The 24,235-nt window shown below is 36.6% G+C and overlaps 1 protein-coding gene, 1 non-coding gene and 1 pseudogene across 6 annotated transcripts in view; 2 read left to right on the forward strand and 1 right to left on the reverse strand.

Moving 5' to 3' along the window:
* LIN28B (lin-28 homolog B) overlaps window positions 1-24,235 on the reverse strand; it is a 140,768-nt gene that overhangs the window by 73,406 nt on the left and 43,127 nt on the right. The gene's annotated exons all lie outside the window — the stretch shown is intronic.
* On the forward strand, window positions 9,269-9,456 carry LOC116589644. The gene has a single exon (XR_004285396.1). It is a non-coding gene; the product is annotated as a U2 spliceosomal RNA (small nuclear RNA).
* Window positions 11,933-13,837, forward strand: LOC116587881 (annotated as a pseudogene).

Genomic DNA, 24,235 nt, shown 5'->3' on the forward strand with positions numbered 1-24,235 from the left:
TGGAAAGCATACAGGTTTAAAGCATACACAGTTTAAAGGATTTGAATACTGGGTTTGAATCCTAATTCTATTACTTACAACCCCAAGCTGCATGACCATACACATATTTAAAAAAAACTAAAAACAAAAAACAAACTTGTGCTCTCGTTTCTTTATCTGTCAACCCATGATAATAATATCTTCCAGAAAGAGAAAATATCTACTACAGTTATGGTTAGATTCCAAATAACTAGTTTAAAATGCCTACAACAGTGCTTGGCAGGGGTGCCTGGGTGGCTCAGTGGGTTAAGCCTCTGCCTTCGGCTCAGGTCATGATCCCAGGGTCCTGGGATCCAGCCCCGCATCAGGCTCTCTGCTCAGCAGGGAGCCTGCTTCCCCTCCTCTCTCTCTCTCTGCTTGCCTCTCTGCCTACTTGTGATCTCTCTCTCTCTGTCAAATAAATAAATAAAATCTTAAAAAAAAAAAAAGCATGATGTTTAGTGTAGCATTCTCCAGAACGTTTCATTATTTCCTCAATACCATAATCACAATATGAATATTTAGAACATTGAAGTTATAGGTCTCCTCAATTCATGTTCATCTTTTATTCCCTGTTTTAATATTGCTTAAAATTTTTTCTGTAAAATTTCTTAGCTGATGAATTAAATTGTATGAAATTAATTCTCATTGTGGGACATCTTATTTTACTGCCTCTCTTTGAAAATAAGAGATACTTAATACATGATGGCTAAAAAAAATTTTTTTTAAATCCCTATCAAATCTAAGCTTCAATGATATTCATGTTTCATGAAATTGAAAGATTATACACTTCAGTTAGATCTTACTTAAAAATACACATCTCAAAAAATGGTGCTAGATTAACTGACATCTGCATGCAAAAAAAAAAAAAAAATTCCCAACAGTTCTTTCACAAAAATTAACTTGGCATGAATCCTTGAGTTAAATTTAAAACACAAACTATAAAACTCCTAGAAAATACCACCGGAGAAAACCTAATGATCGTGGGTATGGTGATGACCTTTCAGATACAACTGCAAAGGCATGAAACAGAAAAGAAATAATTGATAAGCTAGACTTGATTAAAATTAAAAACTTTTGCTCTGTAAAACATGTATCTGATAAAGAATTGTTTTTCAAAATGCACAAAGAACTCTTAAAACTCAATAATAAAAAAAGACCAACAAACTAATTTAAAAATGGGCCAAAGATCTAATGTACACCTCACCAAACAAGATATGTGGATGGCAAAGATGCATTAGAAAAGATGTTCAGCATCACGTGGTATCAGGGAAATACAAATTAAAACACCTGGTAGAATGGCCAAAATCTGAAATACTGACAACACCAAATACCGGTGAGATATGGTACAGTTACTGGTAACACCAGGGCCTCTCAATCATTGCTAATGGGAATGCAGAATAGCACACTCACTCTGGAAGACAGTTTCAAATATCTTAACAAAACCAAATATACTCTCATCACGGGATCCAGCAACTGTGTTCTTTGGTATTTACTCAAAGGAGCCGAAAACTTATGTCCACACAAAAATCTGGATATGGATATTAATAGCAGATTTATTCGTAACTGCCAGAACTCAGAAACAACCAAGATGTCCTTCAGTACATGAATATATAAGCTGTGGCATATCCAGACAATGGAATTATTAATCGCTGAAAAACAAATGAGTTATCAAGGTGCATATTACTAAGTGAAAGAAGTCACTTTGAAAGAAGCCAATCTGAAAAGGCTACATATTGTATGATTCCAATTACATGACTTTGTGTAAAAGGTAAAATGGCAACAGTGAAGAAATTAGTGGTTTCTAGGGATTGGGAAGAGTGGAAGATGAGGAGGGATAAATAGGTAGAGCATGGAGGATTTTTAAGGCAATGAAAATGGTCTGTATGAAACCATAACAATGGATAGATGTTGTTATACATTTGACCAAACCCACAGGACATCAAGAATGAACCATAATTGGGGCGCCTGGGTGGCTCAGTGGGTTAAGCCGCTGCCTTCGGCTCGGGTCATGATCTCGGGGTCCTGGGATCGAGTCCCGCATCGGGCTCTCTGCTCAGCGGGGAGCCTGCTTCCTTCTCTCTCTCTCTCTGCCTGCCTCTCAGTGTACTTGTAATTTCTCTCTGTCAAATAAATAAATAAAAAATAAAAATCTTTAAAAAAAAAAAAAAAAAAAGAATGAACCATAATATAAACTAAGGACTTTGGGGTAGTTGTGATGAATCAATGTAGGTTCATCAATTGTAAAAAATATACCACTGTAGCAGGGGATGTTAAGAATGGGCCCCAACCCACACCACACCCCAAGCTCCAGGGAGTGGAGAGGGGGCTAGAGATTGAGTTTAACTACCAATGCTCAATGTAGGTATTGTAGGTCAGTGTAGTAGGTTTTGTAATGAAACCTCCATAAAAACTTAAGAGATCTGATTTGGAGAGCTTCCAGGTTGGTGAACCCATGGAGGTGGTGGTAAAATCTTGTGTCTAGAGAGGGAGTGGATGCTCTATGCCCTTCCCACATACTTTGCTCTTTGCATCCCTTTCATCTGCTTATTCCTGGGTTATGTCCTTTTATAATAAACTAGTGATTTAGTAAATAAAATGTTTCTCTGTGTTTATGAACACCTCTAGCAAATTAATCAAACCCAAGGAGGAGATCACTGGAAACTCTAATCTATAGCCATTAGATCAGAAGCACAGGTGATAAAGTGGACTTGGGACTACTATCTAAAGTGGGGTTCTGGGAGCAGTCTGGTACCAAGATCCCTTAACCTGCACGATTTGATAATAACTGCTGGCTGACAGTGACATAACTGAGCTGAACTGTAGATTGTATAACCCTCAGCTGGTATCAGAGAATTTGCTCGATGATATGGGGAAAATTTTCACAAATCTGAATTGGAGTCAGTATTTTACAGAGCAACTAGAACTCCCATACATTGCTGGGAGGAATATAAAATGGTAGATCTACTTTGGGATTAAGTTCAACTTCTAAAATTTCTAACAGAATTAAATATATACCTGTCTTATAACCCAGTATTTCACACTCCTATTTATTTATCCAAAAGAAATGAAAACACATGTCTACTCAAAGATTTGTGGAGAAACATTATAACAGGTTTATCCATTGTAGCTAAAAACTAAAATACAGGTTAGCCTTCAGTAATAAAGCAGATAAATAAATTGTGCTATGCACATACAATGGAATACTACTGAATAAAAAAAGGAATGAACTACTAGCAAACACATCACAATACTTCTTAAAAACTGTAAAGGGTCTTTGACTTTTACCTCAAATGAAAGGTGAAAACTTAGCCTGCTAGAATTTCACAGGTGCTTACAAAGCACAGTACTATGGAGTCAGAGACAAAGGACAGTTTATTATTCAGAGCAATAATAGTAACAAGTAATCAGCATTTTTGAGCTGGTTCTACAAGTCCTTATTCCCACAGGGTGATAGGAAGAAGGCCAAATGAAACCTACACATGGTGTGTTGCATTACAAGAGAGGAACACTGAGCTTAGGGAAGCTGAATTTTTCATAATGGGCAGTAAGCACGCTTGCCCTTTACTCTGGAAGGAAACACTATCTCTGTGTTCCAAGGTAGTTTGCTGTATAAACATCCTTGAAAAGGTAGCCCAGAACAAAGAAGAGCGGTTGCCTCACTCACAAGTCATGCAGCAATCTGAGAGAGCTAGAGAAAATTGTCTCCCAAAAATACTGAGTGAATGCAACTTTATACAAAAAAAGAATACAGACTGTGTATTCCATTTGTTTGGATTTCTAGAACACACAGATATGACCTATGTAGGAAAAACATTTAGAATAATTGTTGCCTGTGGATGGGTGTGGGATAACTGAGGAGGGACATGCAGAATCTTCTTGGAGTGATAATGTTCACCCTGACAGTGGTTCGGGTTACAAAAGTATAGACATTTGTCAAAGTTATTGAAAGGTACTTAATGTACTTAAACTTTGTGCATTTCATCATATATCAATTTTACCTCAGAAAAGATATTGAACTCTAGTTAATGATATGCATGATGAAAGATTTAGGGGAAATTGATGTCTGCAACTTCTTTAGAAATGCATCAAAAAGTTAGGTTAATGGATCCACAGGGACATAACAGGTGTAGAGTTATGTGACAAAAACAAGTATAGGAAAACGTTAATTATACAATCTAGATGTTGGATGTAATGGTGTTCACTGTTAAAATTCTATCAACTTCTTTGTTTCAAATTTTTTATTCAAAAATACGTAAAAGTACATCTTTAACAGATACTTTATGGGTGAGAAACAACTTGGCATACTTGATTTTTTTTTAAAAAGTATTAAATTGAAATGGAGGTTTTCATTATTACATTTATAAAGTATCTAGTAAGACCAATGTGTACATGGTACTATATTGGACATTACCAACAAATTTCAGAAAATCAAATATTCTAGTGACTTACAATCTGAAATTTTATATTACTTATGTAATTGGAAAAGGAGAGAAGGTGAATGGCAGGATGGTGAGAAACAGAGAGAGATGAGTAAGAAGTAAGAAATGAACACGAATGAGACTAAGGAAAATGAATAATATTTTTATAGTCATCTACAGAGAGAATCTGAAGAATTAATGTCAGGATGTACACTCTAGACTGCTGGACTAATGCCCAAATCAGAAAGGCAGCAGGAAGGTGATTTAGGGAAAAACACGTGGGAACACAGATCATGAAACTAAAGCAAAAAATGATACAGAGATCATGCTTTCCTTTTATGCATATTTTCTGAGGAGTTATACTTGATCCTTTCCTCCCAGATAATTTCTACCTTCAGCTTGGGGCTGATTTGGCTTTGAAAACACTATGATATTCACTCTTTATTACAATGGGGTTAAGTACAGGGAAGATGAATCAATGAGAAGTGTGTCTACTTTTCCTTTAGAGCTGGCAAAAAATTAGAAACCTCTCAAACTGCACATATAATACTAAAGATTCTGAACTTATCTTTTTGGTTTTATCCAATGGAAACAAAAACAAAAACAAATACAAAACACCACATCAGCTATCTACAGCTAATACTACTTGCCCCCCATCTGAAGCCCTATGAAAGAGTGATTTTTTTAAACTAAATTTTTTTTCTTTTTTTTTTTTAAGTAGGCTCCACACCCAGCACGGAGCCCAATACAAGGCTTGAACTCACAACTCATCTTAAGACAAGACCTGAGCCCCAAAAAAAGAGTTGAAAGCTTAACTGACTGAGACACCCAGGTGCCCCTAAACTAAATTTTTTTTTTTTACAAATTTAAACTCTGGAAATGCTTCACTGACTCTAAAATTTACCTGAATTTTTACTTTTAAGTATATTTTTAAGTGCATTAAAATCTATAACATAAAAGTCATATTATGCTCTTAATTAAGTTAGTGGAAACCATCGTTCTTGGCATGACGAGGTTTACAAATTTCGTGCATGTGTGCAGATTTCAGAAGCTTCTACTGGTATCTTTCAGTGAGTGTATTAAAACTTGTGCTTTTGGGGTGCCCAGGTGGCTCAGTGGGTTAAAGCCTCTGCCTTCAGCTCAGGTCATGATCTCAGGGTCCTGGGATTGAGCCCCGCATTGGAGGGGGGGGGGTCTCTGCTCAGCAGGGAGCCTGCTTCCTCCCTCTCTCTCTGCCTGCCTCTCTGTCTATTTCTGATCTCTCTCTCTGTCAAATAAATAAATAAAATATTAAATTAAAAAAAACTTGTGCTTTAGATTTATAGTACAATAGTATAGTTCTGTACTGCTCTTTCATTAAAGCTTTTTTTTTTTTTTTTAAGATTTTATTTATTTGACAGAGAGGTCACAAGTAGGCACAGAGGCAGGCAGAGAGAGGAGGAAGCAGGCTCCCCACCAAGCAGAGAGCCTGATGTGGGGCTTGATCCCAGAACCCTGAGATCATGACCTGAGCCGAAGGCAGAGGCTTAACCCACTGAGCCACCCAGGCACCCCTTACTTCAGGTTTTTTTATTTTTTTAACTATTTGATTTTTTTTAAAGATTTTATTTATTTATTTAACAGACAGAGATCACAAGTAGGCAGAGAAGCAGGCAGAGAGAGAGAGGAGGAAGCAGGCTCCCCGCTGAGCAGAAAGCCCAATGCGGGGCTCGATCCCAGGACACTGGGATCATGACCTGAGCCAAAGGCAGAGGCTTTAACCCACTGAGCCACCCAGGCGCCCCACTATTTGATTTTTTTTTAACTCTTACTTTTATAAAACTAAACTTAAAAAAAAAAAATCAGAGGAAGAGATCTAAATTCACTGTTTCTATTGCCTCCTGATCCATTTATTCCTCAGTCCTTGGTAAAGTGACTTCTACACCAAACTATAAAGAAATGCTTTCACTAAGGTCAAACTTTGACTTCCTCCATGCAGATCCAGAAGACTCTTCAGTCTTACCGTATTTGTCAGCTTTATAGCACCTGGCATTAAACACTCTTTCACTGCTCTTGGCATGTGGGACTCAAAGGCCTAACTTTCTTTCTTTCTTTCTTTTTTTAAGATTTCATTTATTTATTTGAGAGAGGGACTTGATTCCGGGACTCCAGGATCATGACCTGAGCTGAAGGCAGGTGCTTAACCAACTGACCCACCCAGATGCCCACCTAATTTTATTTCTTATACCTCTACTCTCTCACCCTCAGTCACATTTATAAGCTCATCTTCCTTGACTTTTAAATTATCATTGTTCCATAATGTTCCATTTTTGGCCCTCTCACTATATTTCCTTTCCCTGGGTATTTTCTTTTCTTTTTTTCTTTTTTTTTTTTTTTTAAGATTTTATTTCTGTAAGAGAGAGAGAGTACAAGCAGACCCCCCACTGAGCAGGGAGCCCTATGCGGGGCTGGATCCCAGGGCCCTGGGATCATGACCTGAGCCAAATGGAGATGCTTAACCAACGGAGCCACCCAGGTTCCCCTCCTTGGGGTATTTTCCATATTCCCTTTTTAACTACTACTTATATAACTTCCATTATGGTATTTCTGGCCCAGACTTCTCTACTAGACTCTAGTCTCATATTATCTAACTGCATATTTCATATTTCCATATGACTTTCCCTCATGTCTAAAAGTGAACTAGCCCATATCCTCTACTACTATTGGTAAACACATACAGAGCTTACATGCCAGAAATTATTCTAAGCATTTCACACATATTAACTCATGTATAAATGAAGCTAATGAAATAGGTGAAGGGGATTAAAGGTACCAACTTTCAGTTGTAAAATAAATAAGTCACAGAGATGAAAAGCACAGCATGGGTAAGACAATAATATTGTAACACTGTCGTATGCTGACTGTACTTAATATAATGAGCACGGAGTAATGTGTAGAATTGTTGAATCGCTATGTTGTACGCTTGAAATCAAACACGCCTGTCAACCATACCTCAATAGCAAATTTTTTTAATGAAGCTAATAAATGAAATTAAGGCTCAAGAGACTAAGTAACACACCCATGGCCACAAAGCTAGTGAAGGGGAAAGCCAGGATTTTTAAACCAGGCTTCAAAGTATAGCCTCCTAAATACACTGCATTACCTCACTAGTCAATTCTTAATGTACTCCTTACCAAGTAAGGAGTCAGAAATTCTGTCACCTGAGACAGAAATCTCCACCTTCCTCAACCCCACACCAACCACCAATTAATACTAATTTTACTTAATATGTGTAGACTCTGTTCCCCTCCTTCATTTTCCTAATAAAATTCTTCATTACTTCTCACTTAAATTGGGGAGGAAAAAAAAAAAAAAAGCTTCCTATGGTTTCTTTGCTTTTAATCCATTCTCTACATTGTTGCTAGAGTGAACGTCCTGAAGCCAAGATTTGCTCCTTCTCTCCCCGTGTGTTCACATTACCCTGCTCATCAATACAGGCTTTAAAGTTTTCAGTGTGATCCCACAGTGCTCAGCATGAAGTCTGAACTCTGAATGCTTTCTTTTTTAGCCTTTGCCTATATTCCCAGGCTTCATTTTTACCATACCCTTCTACTCCTTCTCTATGGTTTAGCTGTACACCTCACATACCAGGGTCTCTGCGCACACTACTCATCTATCTGCCTCGGAATACACCCTTCCACTATGCTCTTCTCTTCCTTCTCTACCATGGCCAGGGGTCAGTTAAATAACCTTCTTTTCTGTTTTTATAATATGTGGTACACATCTACAACAAAACTTTCTCACCCATTACTGTAATAATGTGTCTATCCCTCTGAATTGGCTGTAAGCTCTAAAAGATAAGGGTAACACACCATTTCATCCATCCAACAGGAAACTGAGGCAGACAGGTTATGTAAACTCACTAATGCCAAAGAGCTAGTGATCAGAGGAAATGATACCTAAATTCAGATCTACATAACTCCAAAGCTAATCAAGGTCTTTATACAGAAGCAATGAACATGATGAAAGCAGTATCTTGATAAGCTGCTACAACTTAAGAACAACAGAATCATTATACTTCTTGGTATCGGTTTAGTGATTTACACAGCTAAATGCTGTCTTAAAATAATTGTGTAGAAGGACAGCCTTCTCTTAGCAGCATCAACACACCTCTTCTTTCTTTTTGTATTAGCTCTTCCATTCAAAACCATAGGTTGGGGCACATGGGTAGCTCAGTCCTGAAGTGGCTGCCTTTTGACTCAGGTCATGATCCCAGGGTCCTGGGATAGAGCCCCGCATTGGGCTCCCTGGTCTGCAGGAAGCCTGCTTCTTCCTCTCCCCCTCCCCCTACCTGTGTTCCCTCTCTTGCTGTGTCTCTATCAAATAAATAAATAAAATCTTTTAAAAAAAACACTTATAGGTCTTTTATAAAAGTTGTATCAGAAAAAAAAGTAATAGCAATTAACTGTTACAACGAAAGACTTTTAAAATATTTTATTTAAAAGTACAATTTAGAGATGAAGAAATTAAGTCTCAAATTAACTTTGGGAAATTAATTGCCCAAAGTCTTAAGGCAGCAAAAGTAAAAATAAACAAATGAGACTATATTAAATTAAAAAACTTCTGCACAGCAAATCACACACAGGCACAAAACAAAACCAAAAAAATCAATAAAATGAAAAGGCAACTTACTGAATGGGAGAAAATATTTGCAAATCACATATCTGATAATGGGTTAATATCCAACATATACAAAGAATTCATACAACTCAGCTGCAAAAAATCAATCCGATTGAAAAATGGACAGAGGGGGTGCTTGGGTGGCTCAGTCTGTTAAGCATCTGCCTTTAATCGCTTCTCGGCCTTTTGGCTAAGATCAAGTGAAGCATCTGCTTTTATTTTTTTTTATTTTTTTTTTTTTTTAAGATTTTTTCTTTATTTATCTGACAGAGATCACAAGTAGGCAGAGAGGCAGGCAGAGAGAGAGGAGGAAGCAGGCTCCCTGCAGCGCAGAGAGCCCGATGTGGGCCTTGATCCCAGAACCCCGGGATCATGACCTGAGCCGAAGGCAGAGGCTTAACCCACTGAGCCACCCAGGTGCCCCGAAGCATCTGCTTTTAGATCAGGTCACGATCTCAGGGTCCTGGGAGAGAGTCCCATTCCTCCCTGCCCCTGCTCTCTCTTGCTATCTCTCTCTCTCTCTCTCTCTCTCAAATAAATAAGTAAAATCTTTTTTTAAAAAAGAAAAGAACAATGAACAGAGGATCTGAATAGACATTTTTCCAAGAAGACATACAGATGGCCAACAGATACATAAAAAGATGTTTAATATCACTCATCATCAGGGAAATGCAAATCAATACAACAATGAAATATCACCTCATACCTGTTAGAATGGCTGTTTCAAAAAGAAAAGAGATAGCAAGTGTTGGCAAGAATGTGGAAAAAAGGGAACCCCTGCACATTGTTGGAGGGAATGTAAATAGGTACAACCACTATGAACAATAGCATGGATGTTCCTCAAAAATATTTAAATACACCTAACATATGATCCAGAAATTCTACTTCTGGGTATTTATCAGAAAAGAATTAAAACACTAATTCAAAAAGATATATGCGCCCTCATGTTTACTGCAACATTATTTATAATAGCAAAGATGAGGAAAAAACCTAAGTGCCCACCAACTGAATGTATTAAGAAAATGGGACACATATTATGTGCTTACATATATTATGTGTGCGTGTATGGAATGGAGTATTTTTGAGCCATAAGAAAAGAATAAAATCTTGCCATTTGCAACAACATGGATGGACTCTGAGGGCAGTATGCTAAGTAAAATAAGTCAGATAATAAAAGATAAAGGCGGTAATTGCACAAGTGGAATCTTAAAAAGCAAACAAACATAATTCCAAGCTCGCAGATAAGGAGAAGAGACTAGTAGTTGCCAGAGGCAGAGGCGGGGAATGGGCGAGACGAGTGAAGCAGGTCAGAAAGTATTTCCAGGGGCATCTGGGTGGCTGGCTCAGTTGGTTAAGTGTTGGACTCCTGGTTTTTGGCTCAACGTTTTGATCTCAGAGTTGTGAGACTAATCCCTGCTTCAGGTTCCACACACAGTGGGAATCTGCTTGGGATTCTCGCTCCCTAAAATAAATAAATAAATCTTAAAAGAAAGTATTTCTGATAATAACTTTCCAGTTATAAAATTTCTGATTATGAGGTATATTTCCAGCTACAAAATACTTAAGTCATGGAGTGGCAAAGCTGGGACAAGATCACATTTTCTATATTGGAAGTAAGCATTCTTTTTTACTACCTACATAATGGTATTTCTCAGAGACCCAACTTTAAAATATTGTATAGGTTAACAAAGTAAATCTCTATGACTGATTAACTTGAATGAAGCCTTCCTCATAGTAAAGTTAGCTAACCTGCTAATCTACTGTCATTATAATATATTGTCAAAGTTGTGAGAACTACCTTGGACCAACTTTAAAAAAATATGGATATTTCTCTTCAATAAACTTACACTTTAAAAGACATGGTTGAGGCAACATCGCTGACCTCCTCAAAAGATACGTATACATACATATCTATATCTCCTCTAAAGGAGTACAGACCAATAGAATTTTATGTAACGGACAGACATGTTTTACATTTGCGCTGTCCGCGGTGGTAGCTAATAAGTAGCCATGTGTATGTAACTAATGAGCACTCAAGATACTGTTAGTGCAACTGAAGACCCAAATATTTTATTTTATTGTTCTCAATTTAAATTTCAAGAGCCACACAAGCTAGTGAATACATCTTAGTGTTACATCATAAAGATCTGAGAGGTACTTTGCAAAGAAGGTTTGGAAAGATTATATCTCTATACTGTTCAGTTCTATTAATGTAAAATAATTAACACAGAGTAATGACTATGAGATATTACACTATTTTGAAATGTTTTTATAACTCCATGACTACCGTCTTCCTCCAATCTATGTCTCAGAGACAGGATATTATATGCTATGGGAGAAAACCTTTCTAGCAGGTACAAGGTTGGGCAAAGAATGAACAAACCCTCCTCCTCTAAAAAAATCAGAGAACCTCTTCAAGTGCCCAGCCTGCTCCAATGATCACAGAAGGGTCATGAAGCCCCAGGGGATCTTTCCAGGCATGAAACAAGTTCCACAACTCAGCTCTAATTTTTCCACTGGATGAATCACTGGATACATGTAAGGCAAGGTTCTATATTTTCATTAGCACACTTCCCTATATTTATTTTCTCCTGTATTCTCCATCCATTTCTTCGGCATCCTTCATTAGCCTTGTTAATAATTCTTCCTTTCCCTAATTAAAAGGGAAACGACCCTTTCCCCTTATAATCTTTCCAACCATCACCAAACCTAAATAGTATTTTATAAATGAACTATCTGTTCATTTTTTGAAAAAAGCACATTACATAGGGATTATTGGTCTCTAAATGCACTCAGGTGCCTCCTGGCTTTTTCACCTAGCTCTGTTGAGGCCCATGGGGTCACAGATAAGAGAACATGTGGATGGGTCAACACAATCACTTACCACCATGAATAAGTCAGGCATAAATCTTGCTGACAGTGGGAAGTCTAAGCCAGGAAATAATACCAAACAAAATGCCATCTTCAAGTATAAAAACACATGATTTGTGTATGTTCCAAGGACAAATGATTTCTATGTTGTTCCAGAGGCCCAGCACGTAGACATTGTACATATCTGTATGTATGTGGTGCTCAGTTTGCTTAAAAATAAACAGCAACTCAGGGCCAGGGCTATCACAAACAGGTTTCTAAAAGGTTGTTTGTTTGGTTTTTTTAAGGTGTTTATTTATTTTTCTTTTTTTAGAGAAGGAGGGAGAGATGGTAGGACCAGAACAAGGGGAAAAGAAAGAGCTCTAAGCAGGCTCCATGCCCAGTGCAGAGCCTGACATAAGACTCGATCTCACAACCCCGAAATCATGACCGAGGCTAATAAATGAACAGTTGACACTTAACCGACTGAGCCACCCAGGTACCCCTAAAATGTTTTATTTTATTTTTATTTTTTTTTAAAGATTTTATTTATTTGTTTGACAGGCAGAATCACAAGTAGGTGGAGAGGCAGGCAGAGAGAGAGGAGGAAGCAGGCTCCCTGCCGAGCAGAGAGCCCGACGCAGGGCTCGATCCCAGAACCCTGGGATCATGACCTGAGCCGAAGGCAGAGGCTTTAACCCACTGAGCCACCCAGGCGCCCGGCCCCTAAAATGTCTTAATAAGAGGGTGCCTGGGTGGCTCAGTGGGTTAAAGCCTCTGCCTTCTGCTCAGGTCATGATCCCGGGGTCCTGGGATCGAGCCCCGCATCGGGCTCTCTGCTCGGGGGGAGCCTGCTCCCTCCTCTCTCTCTGCCTGCCTCTCTGCCTACTTGTGATCTTTGCCTGTCAAATAAATAAATAAATAAAATCTTTAAAATATATATATATAAATAAGGATGAGCATCTGATCAACTTAGAAGATCCTGTTTTCTATCTGCATATGGTGGTGGCAATGAGTGAAGTTATAGCAAGTCAAAGGCTTCTAACAGGATGAGACAAACAAAAAAGGCCTGAAAATATAAGCAAAATACAAAATAGATACAAACATGTCACTATATCTCTATGTTTTCACATCTAGCACTTATAAACTACTTTTAAAATTTATGGGAATTGGTTATATGAGCTGGGGTTTAATAAGATAGAATTCTTTGTAAACAAGAGGTAATTTATCAAGGAGATTCAATCAGCAGCATGACTTTGCTCACATTGTATATATTAATAATACCTAACTAGGGTTGTTAAAATAATTAGATGAGTTAATACATGTCAACTGCTTAAAACAGGAGCTGGCATGTAGTAAATCTTATACTTAAATCATACCAATATTAAAAGGGGACTTTGCATGTAAATGTGATAGCATTTAAAAAGTATTTATAAGTAATTGCTATTGCTTTTTTTCAATCTCATCATACATAGCATGTGTTCATTTTATAAAATACAGATAAGAAAAACAGAGGGTAGACATTGAGCTATGAGCTGTGTAGTGTGCAGGAATTAGCACCACGGCAGAAGACATCAAAACCAAAATCAAGAACTACTGGGCTGCCCCTCTGAGAGACACTTCCCCAACCAGAACCAGGCCAGGATACATAATAATAATAATTATTGTTATTATTAACAATAATAATTGTTAAAATCTAGATAATAATAAAGTTCTGCTGGCAGAACTACCTTGACTTCCACCACTATGAGCAGACAATGACTGATAAAGGGGATGGTGTCTCCACATGTGAATGGTACCGGTATGTGTACAAGTCCCTCTGCCCCATAGCCTGGGTGTCAACATCGGATGACCTCCAAGCAGAAGGCACATTTTCTGGCAAGATTTGAACCACCTCTCCTCTGCCCTCCATCCTTCTCCCAGTGTTGTGAAGAAGGTACATGGCGATCCCCATCCTGGGATCCTGAATCATGGCTTCACTAATAATAAATACTTCTTAGAAATGTGTTTTAAAAAGAAAACAAAACAGAAGAGAAGGTAAAAATCACCTGAAATTCCATCACATCACTACTGCTATTTTTTTATGATTTTATTACCCTATTTATTAACCATAAACTTTACTTTCTCATAGGTATAGATAGAAGGAGATACATTTTTTTAAAACATTGAGACCCACTATACCCAATGTTTTCTACTTTACTACTTCTCATCCAACAAGGTAACTAAATATCTTTCCTTTGCATTGAACACTTTGAGGCTGAGTCTTTTAGCAGCCAAATGCTCCCCACTCCCATCTTTTCTCCAGGTGTACTCTCAATTTTTGAAACTTCTATATTAAAAAACAGGGACAAAGCTTCTCCAGTTGGACAGAACGAAGTTGTGCTCAGCCTTCCCATCTCCCAGTGGTCCTCAAAGTACCCCCAAGGAAATCAAAGACACTTCTGAATACAGTTTAACAATTTAAGTTAAAAAGCATCATTTTTAAAAACTGGCTACATTACATGGAGGTTTATAATTTAACCAATCATCTAATAAAAAACATTTCGTTTTTTCCAATTCTTTGTTTTTATAAGAAGTGCTATGAGAAAAAATCTTTATGTACACCCATCCTATTCATAGGCTTTTGATGTATACTGCCAAATTATACTGTAGAAACTTGCATTAGTATATATCTCTGCCAGAGGTATAGGAGAATATCTCTCTCCATATTCCACAGCATCAAGTATTATCATTAAAATAATAATAATAATAACTTGTCAAACTCTCATCTGTTAAACATTGCTTTAAGCTTTTATTTGTTTAGTTTCTGTATTTTTACTTTCATGAATTTCTACATTCCTGTCCTTTGTCTGTTTTTGACAAAGTTGCTTGTTTTTTCTTACTAATTCACAAGACTTCTTTATACTGTAATGACATTAACCCTTTGTTGATGTATTGTAAATAATTTTCTTAATTTGTACTCTGTCTTTCAACTTCCTAACAAGTTTCTCCAAGAGATTGAAGTCGGGTTAATGATACAAACAGTAAATATGAAAAAGACCTACCAATATTTAATTTATACTTAATATATTCACTTTACTTAAATGTCTGAGATTTTAATCTATAAATGAATTGTACTTTATAAAATTAAAATATATTTGGAATAAAAGATTTCACTTATTATATAAACAGCCATCATTACTTTTATAATTAACAGGTAATCTATATATAAATTTGACTTTAAGTGTCAACATCAGTGAATGACTAATAGTACTGGATTCTAAGAGGAAATGAATGAGCAAGAAGAAATTAATTTTTTATACATGCAGTTGTAACATGACACAGCTGTGACATTTGGAGAGAAAAAGTAGTTATAAAAATGGTGAAGGTCAAAAAGATATTTAAATCACAAATAATAACTTGGTTATTATCTAGATGTTACAATTACCATGCTAAGAGTAAATTTAGATGAAATAAATAATCTAATCCTAAATTATTCGGGTATATGTTCATTGTTAAGTATATTCCCTATTAAAATTTAACATTGAAAAATCTAAATAAAATGATAAAATGTTAATGAATGTTACCCTCTTTTAGCTGCACTTTATGGTTTAAGAATGAAATGTGGTCTCAGGATTTCAATTATATGGGTTTGAAGTCCAGTGCAACAACTTCAATCATTTCTAGGTTTTCCCTTATGGAGTTTTATAATACAAAACACTTCTTAAAATTACAGGCCATGAATTAGATTGATTTTAATATTTTGTTATAGGATTTATATTACATATCGTATCTAAAATTATTTTATATATATGGTTAAAATATGTTAGGTATAGTATGCTTTTTAACTTTTATAGTGTAAAAAGATTTAAAACAATCTTTCAATAATCAGGCTTCTCCAATAACAGAAACTTTCTCTCCTTGGTTTATTATGGTATATAAATAAGACTTTTTTTTCAAAGGCATCTAAAGAAGACAACCTTATCAAACAAGCACAAGGGAATAAACTAAGGATAAAAGGCTAGTGTTCCTTCCAATGAGCACCACCAACACTAATGGGGATGCCGGGCATCTTAAGCCCAGAAATATCAGTCTTTGCTAATGCTCTCAGACTAATTTTTATAGGAGATGAACCTAGCCTCATGCAGATTATAAATTCTGATTTCAGTATGAGTATCCACATCTTACCAATTGCAAATTCTAGCCTCATCATAATTTTCTAATATATATATATATATTTTTAAAGATTTTATTTATTTATTTGAGAGAGAGAGATGACAAGCAGGCAGAGAGGCAGGCACAGAGAGAGGAGGAAGCAGGCTCCCTGCTGAGCAGAGAGCCCGATGCGGGGCTCGATCCCAGGACCCTGAGATCATGACCTGAGCTGAAGGCAGCGGCTTAACCCACTGAGCCACCCAGGCGCCCCAATTTTTAACATTGTTCTTTTTTAAGATTTTATTCTTAAGTACTTTCTACACCCAGCGGCTTGAACTTACAACCCCGAGAACAAGAGATGTGTGCTCTGACTGAGCCAGCCAGGTGCCCCTCATTGTTATTTTCCACCATTGTCACCAAATGTCCAATCCTCAACCTAAAAATACTTTATCATTTTAACCATCAGGTATATTTTGCAGCTTTCAGGATATCTTGAAGAAATAGTGCTGGTGGGTGTTACAAACTCTTGTTGATATTTTATTATTATACATCATCCAACTGAGAAACTATGTATACAGATAATGGTTCAACTTTGTCAGTTTCAAGGATTCAAAAAAATTTTTTTAAAGATTTTATTTATTTATTCATGAGAGACGGAGAGAGAGAGAGAGGCAGAGGGAGAAGCAGGGTCCCCACTAAGCAGGAAGCCCAACACGGGACTCGATTCCTCGACCCTGGGATCATGACCTAGCCAAAGGCAGATACTTAACCATCTGAACTGAACCATACAGGCACCCAAGGATTCAAATTTTTTTATTCTTCTATTCCCTTACTCCATCGCATCAGTAACAGATGTTTGTTAATTCTTCCTCCCAAATATCTGTTATATCCTCCATATTACTGCTTTTCCCTTTCTGAGAAAACAGCCTCACCGACAACTACTACAATGATACTTATCAAACAAGACCAAAACACAGAATAAAGTGTATAGTGGTATATTAAGCAGATATTTTTTAAAGTTCAGAACACAAAATAGTAATTTTATGGACAAATATTTTTAAGGAAAATATTTTGAGTTATAGGCAAGGTAAAATGTTCATTAAAATCATTTTTAGATATCATATTTTAGATATTAATAATTTTAAAAGGCAATAGTACTGTTCACAAATACTAATTTCATCATACCATAATCTGATTCAGAAATCTATTTAAACTATATTCAAAGGTGATTATTTAAAAACCATTCACCTGGGGCACCTGGGTGGTTCAGTCAGTTGGGCATCTGACTTTTTGTTTAGGCTCAGGTCATGATCTCCTGCATCATAGGATCAAGCCTCATGTAAGGCTCCATGATCAGTAGGGAGTCTGCTTGAAGATTCTCTTCCTCTTCCCTCCCCTCCCTCTCTCTCTAAAATAAATAAATCTTAAAAAAATCATTCACCAGTTGGTCACTCTTCTCCTTACCTTTCCATCCTTCCAAAGTTCCCTTAATTATCATCCTTACTATACCCCAACTATAAACTTACTAGAGCAAAGAGCACTTCTAACAACACCTAACATTTGTCTCTGTCACCAAGACTTTGCTGAATTCTCTTCTCTCTCTTAGAGACTAAGAAAGACATAAAGGAGCTCTGGACAGCCAGGAGTTAGCCTGTCACTCTCAGTCAGGTCTTGTGTTGCTGGGAGTTGGCTTGGCACTTAGAGCTAGGCCAGGGTGTTCATAACATTTTATTTGAACATAAACAATTTCAGAGAACACCCAAAATCAAACAAGGCCACTCTAACTTTATGTGAACAGAGACAAAAACAACACTGTCCAAACCAAAAAATGGTTAAACACTCCCCTTTCATGGCTAATATGTCTGTTTCCTTACCAACTCTAGTTTTAGCACCATGATGTTCTTCCTGCCTTCTAGCTAAGAATTATTAGGATCCCTGGGGCCCTGGGGGGACTCAGTCGGTTAAACAGCTGCCTTCAGCTCAGATCAGTCCCGGGATAAAGTCCTGCTTCCGACTCCTTGCTCAGGGGGGAGTCTACTTCTCCCTCTGCTCCTCACCCTGCTCGTGTGCTCTCTCTCTCTCAAATAAATATATCAAAATAAATATATAAAATCTTCAAAAGAATTATTAGGATCCCCAATCACAAAATTACTTCTGCTTTTTGACAGCATCAAACCACTGTTTTCTTGACCTTCCCCCAAATCACTTAACAGGAACCCAAATCCTAGAAGTCCTTTCTAATGCCTTCTCACTGAGATGCTTCAAGGTTCCATGTACCCCAGTGCTACAAGTTAATAAATCCAAATTTTTTTATTCAGGTGAGTTCCTGATGGCATTTTTTTACATATTTATTATTAACAATACTATTCGTTTTTTAAAAAAGGATTTATTTATTTTTAGAGAGAGCAAGCAAGCACGCAGAAGAGACAGGGAGAGGGATTGAAAGTCTTAAGCAGAGTCCATGCTGAGTATGGAGCCTGACGTGGGGCTCGATGTCACCACCCTGAGATCACAACGTAAGCCAAAACCAAGAGTCAAATGCTTAGCTAACTGCACCACCCTGGGGCCCCAAATACTATTAATTTTTACAATGGTTTTCATTTTTATATATTTTAATCTTATCCCCCCAAAAATCTAAAAAGTCTCTTTTATTTTCTAACATGAAGCTGTATTTAGTTTCAGTATATACTCTTATAGTTCATACCATGTTTCATCCATTTAACTTATATGTTAAATAATTTTTTCCATCACAAGCACATATACATTTGCTCCTTAATTCCATAAAATGGTAAGTTCTGGGATGCCTGGGTGGCTTAGTTGGTTAAACATCTGACTTCAGTTCAGGTCATGATATCAGGGTCCTGGGACTGAGCCCCACAGTGGGTTCCATGCTCAGCAGGGAGTCTGCTTCTCTCTCACTCTGTTTGCCCCCAGCCCTTCCCTCTCTCAAATAAATAAAATCCTTTTTTAAAAAAGGTAAGTTCCTTAAGAGTACAGTCATTGTGATGCACATTGAATAATATATAAAATTACTGAATCATTTTATCATTTTATTGTGTAACTGAAACTAATATTAGTTAATTATATTTCAATAATATTTCAATAATAAAAAATGATAAGCTCCATGTGGATCAAAATATTTATATTTTTATAACGTTACAAAGAAGGCTGTCATTAACTCCTTTCATTTACTGGAAATTCTGATCCTGGCTTCTTTTCTTCAACTCTACATTTCCTTCTTTTAAGATGCTTTCCTACCTTAGTTTCACGACCACCTAAATATGATGGCTTCTATCTAAACCTATAACCATAATCAATACCCCTCTTCAAAGACCCACACAGATATCCAAATGGATGGTCAAAGGGCTCTCATGTTCCCCATTTCTAGAACAAAACTCAGTATCTAGTCCCCCAAACTTTGACACTCCATCTCCTTCTCTAACTTCCATCCTTGGGTCTCCCCCAATCACTCAAGCACTCAAGTCAGAAATCAAGTAGTAATTCATATTCTTCCTCTTCTCTCATCTCCCACAACCAACAGTTTGCCAAGTCTTGAATATTTTGGATATATTCCCTAACTTTACTTCTCTCCCAGTTTATATCTAGTGTAACTACCTTAGTTAAGACCCTGACCCCCTCTCCCAAACTGCAGTTCTCTTACCTATTCAAAATCCATCTTCAACCTAACGCTGCAGCAGAAACCATCTAGAGTAACAATCCGTTCAAATTAATTCCCTGCTTTTAATTCTTCAATGACTTAAAATCCATTAAAATCCTTCAATGGTTCCGCAGTATCAATAAGTTAAAGGCCAAACCTACTTCTTCTACCTCCTCAATGGACCCTCACACACCGTCCCCTCACCCTTTAGTCCAGTGATCTGAAGTGTTCAAAAAAATGCCAGGCATCAGGTATAATGCTCCCTCTGTTGAGAAGCACTTCCTCGAGATGTCCGACAAATACTCTGTTCTCACAAGCTCAGTTTAATATTCATCTCATATATAATAAACACTTTGACAAATTAAGCATATCTCCTTTCAGAGTCCAATATACAAGTTTCCCTGACAGCATCGAAATCACTACAAAATAGGGCGGCCTGGGTAGCTCAGTCGGTTAAGCATCTCCCTATGGCTCAGGTCATGATCCCAGGATCCTGGGGTCGAGTCCCGTATTGGGCTCCCTGCTACGTGGAAAGCCTGCTTCTCCCTCTGCCCTGCTCAGATGCTCCCTTACTCACTCATTCTCTCTCAAATAAATAAAATCTTTAAAAAATTAAAAATAAATAAATCACTTTAATATATGTCAGTATTTACAGTTTCTTCTCCTACTCTGAACTGCAAGGTCCTTGAAGACAGAACCCGTCACTTAATATAATTTATATCCAAAGTAACTAACACTACGCCTGGCACAAAGCAGACCTAAACAAACAAGTTAAGTAACTCATTTGCTAATTCACAGCAAAAGAAAAATTTTATTTTGCCATGAAACCTCATCTAATTAAGGTTAAAGGCAAAGAATATCATATCAAGCATTGCTGTACTTTTTAATGACAAAAAAGCTTCTCCATAAAATGCTACAAGAAATAATAATTTTACAAGAAAGGGTAACTTTACATGATGACCATCTTATTGCTTTCAGAATTGCTACTTATGCCAATGCTCATAAGAAATAAGATTTATGATCCTACCTATAATACTATGTTTTAGTTTGTTTAAACAAACTAAACAATGGCTGTTCAATAATAAGTTTTAATAATGCTAATATAAACATGTAAAATCAGGCACTTACAAGTGAAAGAGAGCATTTTAAAGCTTTAAAAATAAAACAAAGGAAGACAACTTTATAATCTCAGAGTACAAATTGATATAACCAATGTAGAAAACAATTTAACATATCTTTTTTTTTTAAAAGATTTTATTTATTTATTTGACAGAGAAAGTGAGAGAGCACAAGCAGGTAGAGCAGCAGTGGGAGAGGGAGAAGCAGGCTCACCACTGAGCAGGGAGCCTGATGCGGGGCTTGATCCCAGGACTCTGGGATAATGACCTGAGCAGAAGGCAGATACTTAATGACTGAGCCACCCAGGCACCCCCAATTTAACATTTCTTAATCAAATTGAAAATACACATGTTACAACCCAAAAATTCTATTTCTAGGTTATATACTCTGGAAAAATGTTTGCATACATGTACCTGAAATTTTGTAAGAGAATGCACAGTACAGTATTATTCATAATAGCAAAAACATTTAAAAATCAATTGATTAATAACAACAGAATACAGTATATTCATATGATGGCATACCCCATGACAGTAATTATGGATATATGAATATTTATATATGAATATGGACTAACTATATCTATATTCAATAATATAATCTTAAAATATTAAGTACAAAAATCAATTTTGATATAGTAAAAATTATAATAAAGAATGTTTTAATTAATTTCTAATTTACTTTTAATCCATTTAAATGGGGAAACTATAGTGTCACTGCTATATTAGATAAGAATTTCTCTTTAGGGGAACCTGAGTGGCTCAGTTGGTTAAGCATCTGACTTCACCTCCGGTCATGATCCGAGGGTCCTGGGATCGAACCCCAGATTGGGCTCCCTGCTCAGCAGGGAGTCTGCTTCTCCTCCTCCTTCCCACTTCTGCTCTATCTCTGTGTTTCTCAAATAAATAAGTAAAATATTTTAAAAAAAGAATTTCTTTTTGTGTTTTTTAAAGTATACTTACTTACTTATTTTATTTTATTTTTTTTAATTTCCATACCCAAAGCAGGGCTCAAACTCATGATCCTGAGATCAAGAGCTGTATGCTCTTCTGACTGAGACAGCCAGGCACCCCCAGGTAAAAATTTCTTAAAGCAAAAAATTAAGCTCACAACTACCAAACTGAAATTATGTCCTATAGAATAAAATGAAGAAACAAAGTTAGCACTGTCCAGTAGAACTTTCCATTTTAATGGGAATGTTCTATATCTATACTGTACAATAAGATAGCTATCAACCACATGTAGCTACTAAGCACTTGGCTACCACAGTAGAGAAACTACTTTTTTTTTTTTTAAAGATTTTCTTTCTTTATTTGACAGACAGAGATCACAAGTAGGCAGAGAGGTAGGAAAAGAGAGAAGAGAAAGCAGACTCCCCACTGAGCAGAGAGCCTGATGCGGGGCTGGATCCCAGGACCCTGGGATCATGACCTGAGCTGAAGGCAGAGGCCTTAACCCACTGAGCCACCCAGGTTCCCTAAGAAATTACATTTTTAATTTTAAATAATTTAAAGAGCTACATTTTATAAGTGGTTATCATATTGGACAATGTAGCACTAAATATTTCTTTGTAGAAACATAACCTAGAAGAATAGTTATATAATACATACTCTAAAATATCTAGTTTTAGCACCTAATTGTTATTGATTTTCCTTGATAAAAATCCATTACTTTATAAAGTTCTTTTCCTTCTCCATTCTCACAATTTAAAGCAAATTTCAGATGTTTGATGTATAGGTGCTTTGATTATAAAAGACATTTTAAGTACTTACTCTAGGTCTTTTTTACATCTAAAATCTCCAATGAAACTATGTAACTACTAAAAAGTACACAATTAAATTTCCATTCAGCCACTAAAAATTTAATAGGAAAAGCTCTGTTCTCACGGGTGAGAATACCAGTTCTAACTTCACTTACTAGTTCCGGCACTTACTAGTTCTAACTTCAGTCAAATTTATTTAACCTTCTGAGCTTCAAGCTTATCATTTCAAATGAAATAATATCTAATTCAGATGAATATAAAGGGTAAGTGAAATAAAATGATAAACTTGCATTACACAGTGTCTGACCTGCCCCCGCCTGCTTCTCTGCCTACTTGTGATCTCTCTCTGTCAAATAAATAAGTAAAATCTTTAAAAAATTAAATAAATGCATTTTGATCAGTTCTGTTTTCTTAAGCACAATTATAAAGAGGCTGAACACGTTCCTTTCTTAGCTACTCCCAATATTTAACTCTGGTGATCTATAAAACATTGCTGAGCTCATATCACGATGTGTTACATGTCTGTTATGACTTTTTGACATATACCTATATTTTGACAAAATGCTTTTAAATATGTTAAACCGTTATATGTTATGATGATGTGAACTATAGCATGAAATATTTTTCTGATGCTCGAGATACATAATATTATGTTTTTTCTAAGTTATTCAGAAAAAATCTCTAAGTAAAAAAAAATGAAGGAAAGAAGAAAATGTCCTTTTACTCAGAAATGAGGGAAAAAAAACATGGTGTGTTTGTTTTGGGGAAGGAGTTGCAAAGGTACATGACATTTAGTAAGTATCTAACAAGGGTCAGAAAGAATTTTTATTCACTCTGAGTTCTAAGCTTTTCCCTTAACCTTGGTGAAACTCCCTCTTCTTGAGTAAATGTATTAGTTGGGCTGCTCTGGAACAAGGCTCTGTATTTTATACATTTGTACTAGATATATTGTTTTTAGGTAATGTTTAGACATCTTTGAATTTTTTTTTTAAAGATTTTATTTATTTATTTGACAGAAAGATCACAAGGAGGCAGAGAGGCAGGCAGAGAGAGAGGAGGAAGCAGGCTCCCTGCTGAGCAGAGAGTCAGATGCGGGGCTCGATCCCAGGACCCTGAGATCATGACCTGAGCCAAAGGTGTAGGCTTAACCGATGGAGCCACCCAGGCACCCTGAACTTATTTTCTTAACCAACATTTAGGTAGTGTCCAAAATAAGTTGTGTCTTTAATTTACTCTACTAATTACTTAGACTTAAGAATTAAATACAATCTTGGAGTGCCTGGGTGGCTCAGATGGTTAAGCATCTGCTTTCAGCTCAGGTCATGATCTCTGCCCTGGGTTCGAGCCCGGAGTTACGCCCAGAGTCGAGTAGGACTCCCTGGTCAGTGTGGAATCTGCTTCTGCCTACCCTTCCACCCCTCTGGCTCATGCTCTCTCTCTTAAATAAACAAATACAATCTTAAAAAAAAAAAAAAAAGAATTAAGTACAATCTTGTTTTCACTATTTTATTATTTTCTAAATGTTATTATCTTTGTTCCAGTAATTCTGTGTTAATTGAAGAGATTAAATTTTTATGTGTACCAAAAATTAATTTCTATTCTTTTCTATTCTGA

This window comes from Mustela erminea, chromosome 4 (genome assembly GCF_009829155.1).
Source record: "Mustela erminea isolate mMusErm1 chromosome 4, mMusErm1.Pri, whole genome shotgun sequence".
Taxonomy (NCBI): Eukaryota; Metazoa; Chordata; class Mammalia; order Carnivora; family Mustelidae; genus Mustela; species Mustela erminea.